Raw genomic sequence first — 11,032 nt, forward strand, 5'->3', positions numbered from 1 at the left:
AAGACCGCTATCTCTGAGGCCAATCGGGAGGTCAAGCAACTGAGGAAAGACAAGGATAGGTTGACCGATGAAGTTGGAAACCTCAAGGACAAAAAGGGCGAGCTAGAGTATTATCTGGGACAGCTTGCTACGAAGCTGGTCTAGAAGCTTGAAGGTATTCTTGTTCTATTGATTTGTTGCCGTCGAGTGACATGTCTTGTCAAACTGTCAACTAACTGTTTTTTCCGACTGTGCAGAACTTTGTCAAGACTTTGAAGCAGAGACTGCGCGGGTCGAGACAGGTCTCGACCCCATAAATTGTCATGTCAAAGATGGTGTTGCAATGAATGTGCTGCAGTTGGAATCATGTATGGACAGTGCTGTTGCTTAGCTTGCCCGACTGAAGGCGGCGATGACTCAGGTTGATGCTGAACTCTAGCCTTAGGTGGAACTCTCACAGGATCTCAAGTCTCTGATGGCTCGACTGAATCAAATACCTGACCGAGTGCAAGAATGGAAGAAATCATTTGCTCTCTATGGCGCTGATGTCGCTCTATCACTAGTCCGGGTGCACTGCTAGGATGTCAGAGAAGACAAGCTGGCGGAACTCAAGGTTGCGAACACCAAAAAGCATAGTTTCCAGTCCTTCATGGACACTTTCCTTGACGCAGCCACTCGCATCGCAGACAACATTGACCTTGACAAATTCTATGGTCCAACAAGTCATTTTCCTGACGAGTGATCAAAACATCATGCCCCACCTTTATTTGCCTCGGAATGCCGAGTGATTATGTAATCATTAAACTCTTTCAGGCTTGATGCCTGAGTACTTCTGCCTGCTACGGTCCCAAACTTTTGTGGGATTTATCTGAACTTGAATTTCTTCGAATATCATGGCTTTTGTTCTGGTTTTGAACTGTTTCTGACTATCTTTTGATCCCTAGTGAACTTGATCTTTTCACCTTTTGTCGAGTGAAGTGTACATTTTAGTTGTGATGCAGCTCAAATGTGGTGTTTAGCCGACACCTCGTCGTCCTTGCGGATCGGGATGGTACATTGTACTTATGATGTAGCTCAGAAGCGGCGTTCAATCGACACCTCGTCGTCCTTGCGGATAAGGATGGAGCGTATGTTGTATTTGTGGCATAGCTCAGACGCGGTGTTCGATCGACACCTCGTCGTCCTTGCGGATAGGGATGGAGCGCATGTTGTATTTATGGCGCAGCACAAAGGATATTTGTGACCTAGGCGAGTACTGGGTCGCAGCTAAGTCCCCGAGTGGGAGGATTGCTCTCCACTCAGAATGTTTTTAACTTAGGCGATTTTAGGCTCGCAGCTAAGCCTCCGAGTGGGAGGATTGCTCTCTAATCGGGATGTTTTTAACTTAGGCAATTACGGGGTCACAGCTAAGCCCCCGAGTGGGAGGATTGCTCTCCACTCGGAATGTTTCAAACTTAGACGATTACGAGGTCGCAGCTAAGCCCCCGAGTGGGAGCATTGCTCTCCACTCAGAATGTTTTTAACTTAGGCGATTTCGGGGTCGCAGATAAACCCCCGAGTGGGAGGATTGCTGTCCACTCGGAGTGTTTTTAACTTAGGCGAATCAGGTTTGCGGCTAAGCCACCCTCTGGGGGATTTAGACACAAGTGATTACGAGGAACCAATCATTAAGATACTGTAAAAATCTTGTCTTTGGAAAACAAACTGAAGTGCTTTTATTATAACTCGTCGGGTCAAGTGACTTTAGGTAAAGAAAGGACGAAGCAGCTCTGCGTTCCATGCGCGTGGCTCGTCTATCTTCTTGGCTACGTTGTAAATGTGGTACGCTCCATTGTGAAGAACCTTGGTGATGATGAAGGGACCTTCCTAGGCTGGAGCGAGCTTGTGAGGTCGTTTCTGAACCACTCAGAGCACAAGGTCTCCTTCCTGAAATGCTCGACCTCTAACGTTGCAAGCTTGGAATCGACCCAGATCTTGCTGATAGATGGTCGACCAAATCAAAGACATCTCACGCTCTTCCTCCAGGAGATCAACTGCATCTTCGCGTGCTTGCTCAGCTTCAGCTTCTGAGAACAGTTCCACTCGGGGAGCATTGTGTAGCAGGTCACTCGGGAGCACAGCCTCAGCGCCATGCACTAGGAAGAAAGGGGTTCGATCAGTCGACCGGTTGGGCATTGTTCCCAGCCCCCATAGTACCGACGGCAATTCGGTCACCCAAGCTCCAGCGGCATGCTTAAGATCCTGCATCAGTCGAGGCTTTAACCCTTGAAGGATCAAACCATTTGCCATTTCTGCCTGTCCATTCGATTGCGGGTGTGCGACGGGCGCATAGTTGACCTGAGTGCCTTGGGATGCGCAGAATGCCTTGAACTCATCAGAATCAAAGTTGGAGCCATTATCTGTGATAATGCTATGAGGAACTCCATATCTGAATATCAACTCCTTGATGAAGCTGAAGGCAGTGCCTGCTCTAATGTTTTTGATGGGCTTGGCTTTGATCCACTTGGTGAACTTGTCGACTGCTACGAGTAAATGGGTGAAACCACTCGCGCCGGTCTTGAAAGGCCCAACCATATCCAATCCCCAGACTGCAAATGGCCAGACGAGTGGAATAGTCTTCAGGGCAGATGCGGGCTTGTGGGACATGTTGGAGTAGAACTAGTAACCTGCGCACTTGTCAACTATATCTTTTGCCATCTGATTTGCTCGAGGCCAATAGAATCCCGCTCGGTATGCTTTGGCAACGATGGTCCGAGAGGACGCATTGTGGCCACAGGTCCCCGAGTGGATATCGTTTAGGATCATTTGGCCTTCTTCCAGGGTGATGCAGCGTTGAGCCACTCATGTGATACTTTCTCTGTAAAGCTGCCTTTTGATCACGGTGAAAGCTTTCAATCGACGGACTATCTGGCGAGCCTCATCTTCATCCTCTGGGAGCTCCTTTCTGAGAATGTACGCGATGTATGATACTGTCCAGTCGGGCGTGACCACCAAGACCTCCATGATCAGGTCGACCACGGCTGGAACCTCGATCTCAGTCGGGTTGGTTGAACTTATCGGTTGCGGGGGCTCTTCCTTGAAGGGATCTTCTTGTACCGACGTGGTATGGAGATGCTCCAAGAACACGTCGCTGGGGATAGGCTTCCGAGTGGAACCTATCTTTGCGAGATCATCAGCAGCTTGATTCTTGATTCGTGGTATGTGGTGGAGCTCTAACCCATCGAATTTCTTCTCCCGCTTTCTCACTGCATTGCAATAACCTGTCATTGCAAGACTCCTGACGTCCAATTCCTTCATTACTTGGTTAACCACTAAGTCTGAGTCGCCATATACCATCAAGCGCCGGACGCCGAGTGAAATGGCCATACGCAACCCATACAATAGTGCCTCGTACTCAGCTTAATTATTTGAAGAATCAAAGTGAATTTGGAGGACATAGCTGAGCTTGTCTCCTCGTGGGGACACTAATACCACTCCTGCACCAGAGCCATTCAACATCTTGGATCCATCAAAGAACATGGTCCAATGTTCTGACTGAATTTGAATTGGCTGTTGTTGTTCTGTCCACTCTGCAAGGAAATCTGCAATTGCTTGAGACTTAATGGCCTTCTTTGCCTCAAATTTGATATCCAAAGGAAGAAGTTCAATCGCCCACTTTGCCACTCGACCAGTTGCAGCTTTGTTATTCAAGATCTCTGACAATGGAGCGTCACCGACGACTGAAATTGAGTGATCAGTGAAATAATGTGCAACTTTCTTTGTGGTCAGGTAAATCCCATAAACAAGCTTCTAATAGTGAGGATATCTCTGCTTGGATGGGGTTAAGACTTCTGAAATGTAATACATGGGGCGCTAAACTTTGCAGGCCTTGCCTTCTTCTTCCCGCTCGACTGTGAGCACTGTGCTAACGACTAGTCCTGTGGCTGCGATGTAAAGCAGTAGAGTCTACTTGCTAACCGGAGCAGCAAGCACCGGCTGGGTGGAAAGCAGAGCTTTGAGCTCCTCAAACGCTGCTTCATCTTTGTCATTCCACTTGAACTTGTCAGATTTCTTCATCAGTCGGTAAAGAGGGAGTGCTTTTTCACCGAGGCGCGAGATGAATCAGCTCAATGCGGCCAAACAACCAGTAACCTTCTGAATGTCATGCACACACACTGGGCGTTTCATTCGGAGGATCGTGCCAATCTTCTCTGGATTTGCGTTGATCCCTCGTTCGGAAATGAGAAAACCGAGTAATTTTCCGCCTAGGACTCTGAAAGTGCATTTTGATGGATTGAGCTTGATATCATACCTTCTTAGGTTGGCAAAGGTTTCAGCAAGGTCAGTTAGCAGGTCAGAACCTTTGCGTGACTTAACCAATATGTCATCCATGTATGCTTCCACATTCCGACTGATTTGAGTGAGCAGGCATTTCTGAATCATGCGCATGAATGTGGCACCAACATTCTTGAGGCCAAAGGGCATAGTAACATAACAAAAACACCCGGACGGGGTGATGAAAGCCGTCTTTATCTCATCGGGTCCATACAGTCGGATCTGATGGTACCCGAAATAAGCGTCCAGGAAGGACAGTCACTCACATCCCATAGTTGAGTCGACTATCTGGTCGATGTGGGGCAGAGGGAAATGATCTTTCGGGCAGGCCCAATTGATGAGCTTGAAGTCAATACACATTTGGAGTGATTTGTCTTTATTGGGAACCATAACAACATTGGTGAGCCACTCAGAGTGGTATATCTTGCGGATGAACTAAGCAGCCAAGAGCCGAGCCACCTCCTCGCCAATGGCTTTTCTCTTCTCCATGGCAGACCGACGGAGATGCTCTTTAACGGGTTTTACTTTTGGATCGACTTGCAAACGGTGCTCGGCCAGCTCCCTGGGTACACCTGGCATGTTAGATGGCTTCCATGCAAAGATGTCCCAGTTCTCACGGAGGAACTGGATGAGTGCTTCTTCCTATTTGCTATCGAGTGTCGTTGAGATATGGGTCGGAGCAGCATTGGAGTCGGTCGGATGAATGTGGACTGGCTTGGTCTCGCCGGCCGACTGAAATGCGGACTCCGAGGCAGGCCTCTTAGAACGCAACAAATCACTCAGATCTGCAGTCTTCTGGTACTTTGAAACTCTACTGCTGCCATCTGCCCGTCTGCTATCTTTGCCCCATCTTGAAGACAATCTTCTGCTCTTTGACGGTTACCGGAAACCGTTATTACGCCTCTGGGCCAGGCATCTTCATCTTGAGATATACATAGCACGGTCGAGCCATAAAGCTAGCATAAGCAGGTCTGTCCAGAGTGGCATTATATGCACTCTGGAAATCCACAACCTCAAACGTCAACTTCTCCTTGCAGAAATTCTTCTCATCACCGAAAACCACGTCAAGAGTGATCTAGCCGAGTGATTTGGCTTTCTTTCCTGTGATGATTCCATGGAACCGCATGTTGCTCTTGCTGAGTTTGGACATCGGAATGCCCATTCCTTTGAGGGCCTCAGCATACAGAATATTCAAGCCACTGCCACCATCCATCAGAACCTTGGTCAGTCGGGCGCCTCCCACGACTGGGTCGACCACTAGCGCTTGCCACGCAAGGGTAGCTACGCGTGCCGGGTGGTCGGACTGGTCCAATGTGATGGGGCGTTTTTGACCACTTCAAATACTTTGGTGTTGCCGGAGCAACCATATTCACCTCTCTGTTAATGACCTTCAGTCGACTTTTGCTCTCATTGTCGGCAAAAATCACCAAGGTGGCATTGACATTGGGGTAACCATCATCATCATCCTTATCCTCTTCTTCCTTCTCAGACTCTTTGTCCTTATCACTGGGTTTACTCTCTTGGAAGATCTGGATTAGGAGTCAACATTGTCGAGTGGTGTGCTTCGGGAGAATCAGGTTTCCCTCCTCATCCTTCTTGGTGTGAATATGACACGGCAAATCCATCACATCATTTCCTTCTTGTTCTTTCACTTTCTTAGGGATCCAAGGCCCTTTGGTTTTCCCTTTGAACTTTCCTTGATTCAACACTGCTGCCTTGGTAGGACCTGCTGCCTAAGCCTTTCGCTTCTTCTTCCGACTGAAATTTCCTCCTTTGGTGTCCTGGGCGACTGTTTTGTGCTTGCCACTCCTGAGTCGGTCCTCCTCTTTGCCATTAGCGTACTTCATGGAAATCTCCATCATCCGAGTCAAAGACATATCTCCAGTGCGACCGAACTTTAGATTGAGCTCTCTGTAGCGAACGCCTTCCTTGAAGGCACAGACTGCTTGGTGATCTGACACATTCTGCACTGTGTGGTGCAGAGTGATCCGTCTCTGGATATAGTCTCTCAGGGTTTCCTTCGGTTTCTGCATGCAATGCTGTAACTCTGGTAGACCAGCAGGTCTCTTGCAGGTGCCCTCAAATGTTCTGGTGAACACTCGGGCTAACTCATCCCAACTCAAAATGCTCCTAGGGGCCAACTGATTCAGCCAAGCTTTGGTAGAACCTTCAAGCATCAGAGGAAGGTGCTTCATGGCTACCTCATCGCTGCCGCCACCAATGTGCACAGCCACTCGGTAGTCTTCAACCCAAGTATCGGGCTTCCACTCTCTTGTGAACTTACTGATGCCAGTCGCCAGTCTGAAGTTATGAGGAATCTCAGCGGCTCTGATGGCTCTTCCAAAACACTCTGGTCCAGAAACATGGACTCTACTTCCACTGGGTCTGTCTTGATCCAGCCCTTCTCTGTATGCTCTATTCCGATCGACCAAACCCTGAACGAGGATGGACCTTGCATCGAAGCCGGGCTCTCTAGGGTCGACTGGAACTCGTAGTCATTCCCATACGGACGCCTGTCATCATTGCACCGGGGCGCGTATGACCCGTCCCTCGAAAGGAGCGAAGGCGCTCGACGATAGTTGTCACGGGCGTATTCACGATCATATTCTCCATGAGCTCTTCCGAGGTACCGATCCTGGCGGTGATCATGACCTCCAGGCCGCAAAGGCAACCTAGGACTATGCGCCGACTGAATGGTGTCTGCTCTTACTGATCTGCTGTGGATTTCGCGACTAGGACACAGTGGAGTTCTGGTCTCCTGCCGCTCGGAGGAGCGTTCTGATCTGCTCCAACCCACTTCCAGCCTTCGAACGGGATGGCTGAATGGACTCTGCGATATGCGTAGCAGCTACAAGATTCTGAATCAGTGTGCAGAATACCTGAGTTTCCGGTGGAAACAATTACCGTGGACATCGACAGGACTCGGGGATGAGTCGACGAGCATGCTCGTCGAGAGAATGTTGGAGATTCTCCAGACGAGGGCGCTTAGCCAAAGTGACCAGGCACACTGCCTCCAAGGCCCAGGCCTCGGCGGTTTCCCGTATGATGGGGGTCTGATGAGCCTCCACGTTGAGGCGATGCAGCTCCTCCCTCTGCTGCGAGCTGAGAGGTTGGGGCTGATATTCTTCATGGTCGAGGGACGGGCCATCACTTCTGCCGCCGTCGCCACTCCGACGAAAACCAGGTGGACCGCGATGGGAGTCGACCATGAGGACCTCCGCTGCGGGGCCACAACTCCCGCTCACGGAAAAGGCATCTGCAAAATCAGTCGATAGGTCGACCAATCCGCTGGGAAATACGTCGGGCTCGATCACCGCGACTAGAGGGGTGAACACCTGACGAGCAACTGTGTGTCTTACCCACCACTGGAGCCGCGAACGCCCAGACCGCTTGAGGCGACGTCCAGCAGAGTGAGATGACGACACGATGACCGACTGGTACGGGGAAGACGGCTGCCGAAGGAGGATGCCAGAGGAACTCGCGCGGAAGTGCGAGGAGCCACGAGCCGGGAGAGCCTCAACATCGAGGGGGCCCTCCTGGAGCCAAGCGGAGTCGTCGGCAACGAAAGTTAGCGCGCCGAGTTGAAACTCGCGACCCACGACCAAACCGCCACCGAAAACCATGCTGATGAAGATCGAAGAAAATGCAACCTTGCCGGAAGTCGCTAAGATGCTCTGCCCCATGGTGGGCGCCAACTGTCGTGGTTCTAAGTCTGACAGTAAGTCCTCAGCTGCTTGGTCCTTGAGCTGAAAAGAAGCGAACTTGACGTAGTCCTCATGCCTAACATTGCTACATTGAAAATGCTTGTTGATATCCACGAGCCAATCATCGGAGTCTGTGGCCTCGGCACAGTAACTGAAAGACTTCGGCTGATTTGCAAGGAACTGGTTGAGGGTAGGAAACCGAGGCTGATGGTTGAACTGCCCTTGACCTTAATTCCCTTGGTTGCCTTGGCCTTGGTTGCGATCTTGCAAGAATTGCAAAAGCATCTAGGTGCTGGCGTTGGTGGCCGCCACGACAGCTTGCCATGCCTCTGGAGGCGGAGGAGGTGGCGGAGGTGGTGGGTTCGATCGACCTTCTTCACCCTGATCCGGGTTGTTGCGAGTTGGTGGAGCCATCCTGAGGAAGATGACATCCGTTAGAACCATCATTGACATGATAGATAAGTAGAATCAAAGGCTAGAAATTGTAACATATAGTGTTCACAATAAACATTCGAACAAAGATGAATGAATGAATTCCAAAGCTAACATCACACGTCCATTAAGGTGAGAAGCCACTTAGATAAAGGTTGATGAATAAAACCACAAGGTATGGCTGGAACTAATAGATGGTAAGGATTACCCAATCACAAACCAAATATCTGCGGGAAGAAATGCTAGAGCTACTTTAATCCCACCTATAAACTCCCGAAACTTTCTGGTGATGCAATCAGGTGTTGGGGATACAGGGGAAGTAATATATCTCACCCAAACTAACAATCCCTACATCCAGCCGTATCCATCCGTCAACACATAAGCAAGAAACCTTCGGAAATCGTGTACCTCAACCTTCGACAAGCATCCGTTATACGAGTTAGGGCAATACTCCCGAACTCCCCAGTACTGGGTGACGTCGAGGTTATATCACCAACAACTGCATAAAAGAGATTTTCGATGTCGGCAAAACTCAGGTATTACAGAACTGCAACGATAAAATTGTGACGACAACACCTCAGAGCTCAACTCCCCGGGACACTACCACAACCCCTAAATGTCAGGAGGCACCAAGAAATATGTTCTCGTCACAAGACTATCAGAATGATCCCAAGATACCCGCGTGATCCTAAAAAAAATTAGTGAAATTTGAGGAGAGGAAAGTAAAAACATCTACATCAGGAGACCTCACCAGAGCGACGAAGGGACTGAGGAGTAAAAAGAATCCTACTCTCCGATATATATAATCCTAAGACTCAAAACATTTTTGTTCTAGACTCTACAACGCCAGCGATTCGATCAAGCAGGGGGCTCCTAAGTCGGGGATGGCTCTGATTACCAACTTGTAACACCCACGATGCGGCTATATCTCTCACGTGTCGAGGCACGACTTAGAGGCATAACCGCATTGTAGGTTTTGTCGCAAGAAGGGTCATCTTCACACAATCAAATGTAATGAACAAGAATGGGATAAAGAGAGTTGGCTTACAATCGCCACTTCACACCATACATAAATAAATTCATACATCATTCAAAATACACTCATAGACCGACTACGGTCAAAACCAAATGAAAGGAAGATAACCCCAAATGCTAGATCCCCGATCGTCCCAACTGGGCTCCACTACTGATCATCAGGAAATGAAACATAGTAACGACCAAGGTCCTTGTCGAACTCCCACTTGAGCTCGGTTGCGCCACCTGCACTGGTATCCTCGGCACCTGTGTAACACCCCAGATGTATCATGTCCCAATTTGGCAATATATCAACTTGACCTTCATCCAATTCTTGTGGGTTTTATCATGTTTGGCCTCATCTTGTTTGGTTGTGTGGTTTTATTCTTTTCATTGTCATGCTCACCTTACCATATTGCATTTGTGCTTCTTGTCATATGCCTTTCAGCCATCATATGTCATCATCATATAGTGCATTTTCATCTCATGCCATCTCATGTTGCATTTTGTCATTCATGTTGATGCCATGAGCATCATGGGCATGACCTTGTCCCCCTTTCAAACCATTGCACCATCACTTCTCCTCCTTCCCTCTACTTCCTTCTTTTATCAAGTGCTATTTTCCTTTCTCTATTAATGTTCATCTTCTCCCTGTAACTCTTGCTCCATGCCCTAAGCCTCTCTGCCAAATATATCCTTATTTGAAGTTGTTTTGGTCAGGTTCAAAAATGACACAAGTTTGAATATAATTCAAACTTGTCTTATTTTTCTACCTCTAAAAATGCCCAATGCAATTTAATAAAATAGTGGAGAATTCCAGGAGTTTGAGAATATTTTCTTTATACTCTAACTCCTCTCCTTTTACCCTGTGCTTTTCTGTTTCTATTTCTGTTTAAAAAAATAGAAATAAAGCAGCAGCCTGCAGCTAGCGCAGCAGCCCCCCCACGGGCCTCCCGCAGCCCAGCCAGCGCAGCCAGCCAGCCCAGCCAGCGCGCCAGCCAGCCCGCTCGCACCCTCGCCGTTTCTCACCCGGTCGCCTCGCTACCCCGCAGCCCGTACGCCCACGTGGCACTCGCGACCCCACTAGCCAGCCACTGGCTACAGCGCACCAGCCCCTCACCTTTTCGTCAAGCTCACACCGGGCGCGCACATGGCCACGGCCGCGTCGACGCCGTGCTCCACCCGCTCGCCCTAGCCCTTTTAAGCCCCTCTCCTTGTCCTCACGCCCCTAGGGTTTCCCTCTTCCTCTCATCGCCGCCGCCAGGTGAGTAGAACCACCAGATCCACCGCAACCGCTCCGTCCCGAGTGCACCTGAGAGCGCACCTCGTCGCCGGCGTGCTCTCCGGTCACTCCCAACCCCGCCGATCGTGTCCTTCTTCTTCCTCGTCGTCGTCTCCTTCCATGACGTCGACTACGGTGCCCCGGACGACGAGTTCCTCGACGTCCTCTGCTTCCTTCTTCCTCTCGGTCAGGACCGCGCCAAGGATTCAGAGCTCCGCTTCGTCGCCACCAGCTCGTCTCCGTCGACCACTTCCCGTCCTTGGGTGAGCTGGGTAAGGCACCTCCCTCTCCCATCCTTCCCATGGCA

The sequence above is a fragment of the Triticum dicoccoides genome, chromosome 2B, assembly GCF_002162155.2.
Source record: "Triticum dicoccoides isolate Atlit2015 ecotype Zavitan chromosome 2B, WEW_v2.0, whole genome shotgun sequence".
NCBI lineage: Eukaryota > Viridiplantae > Streptophyta > Magnoliopsida > Poales > Poaceae > Triticum > Triticum dicoccoides.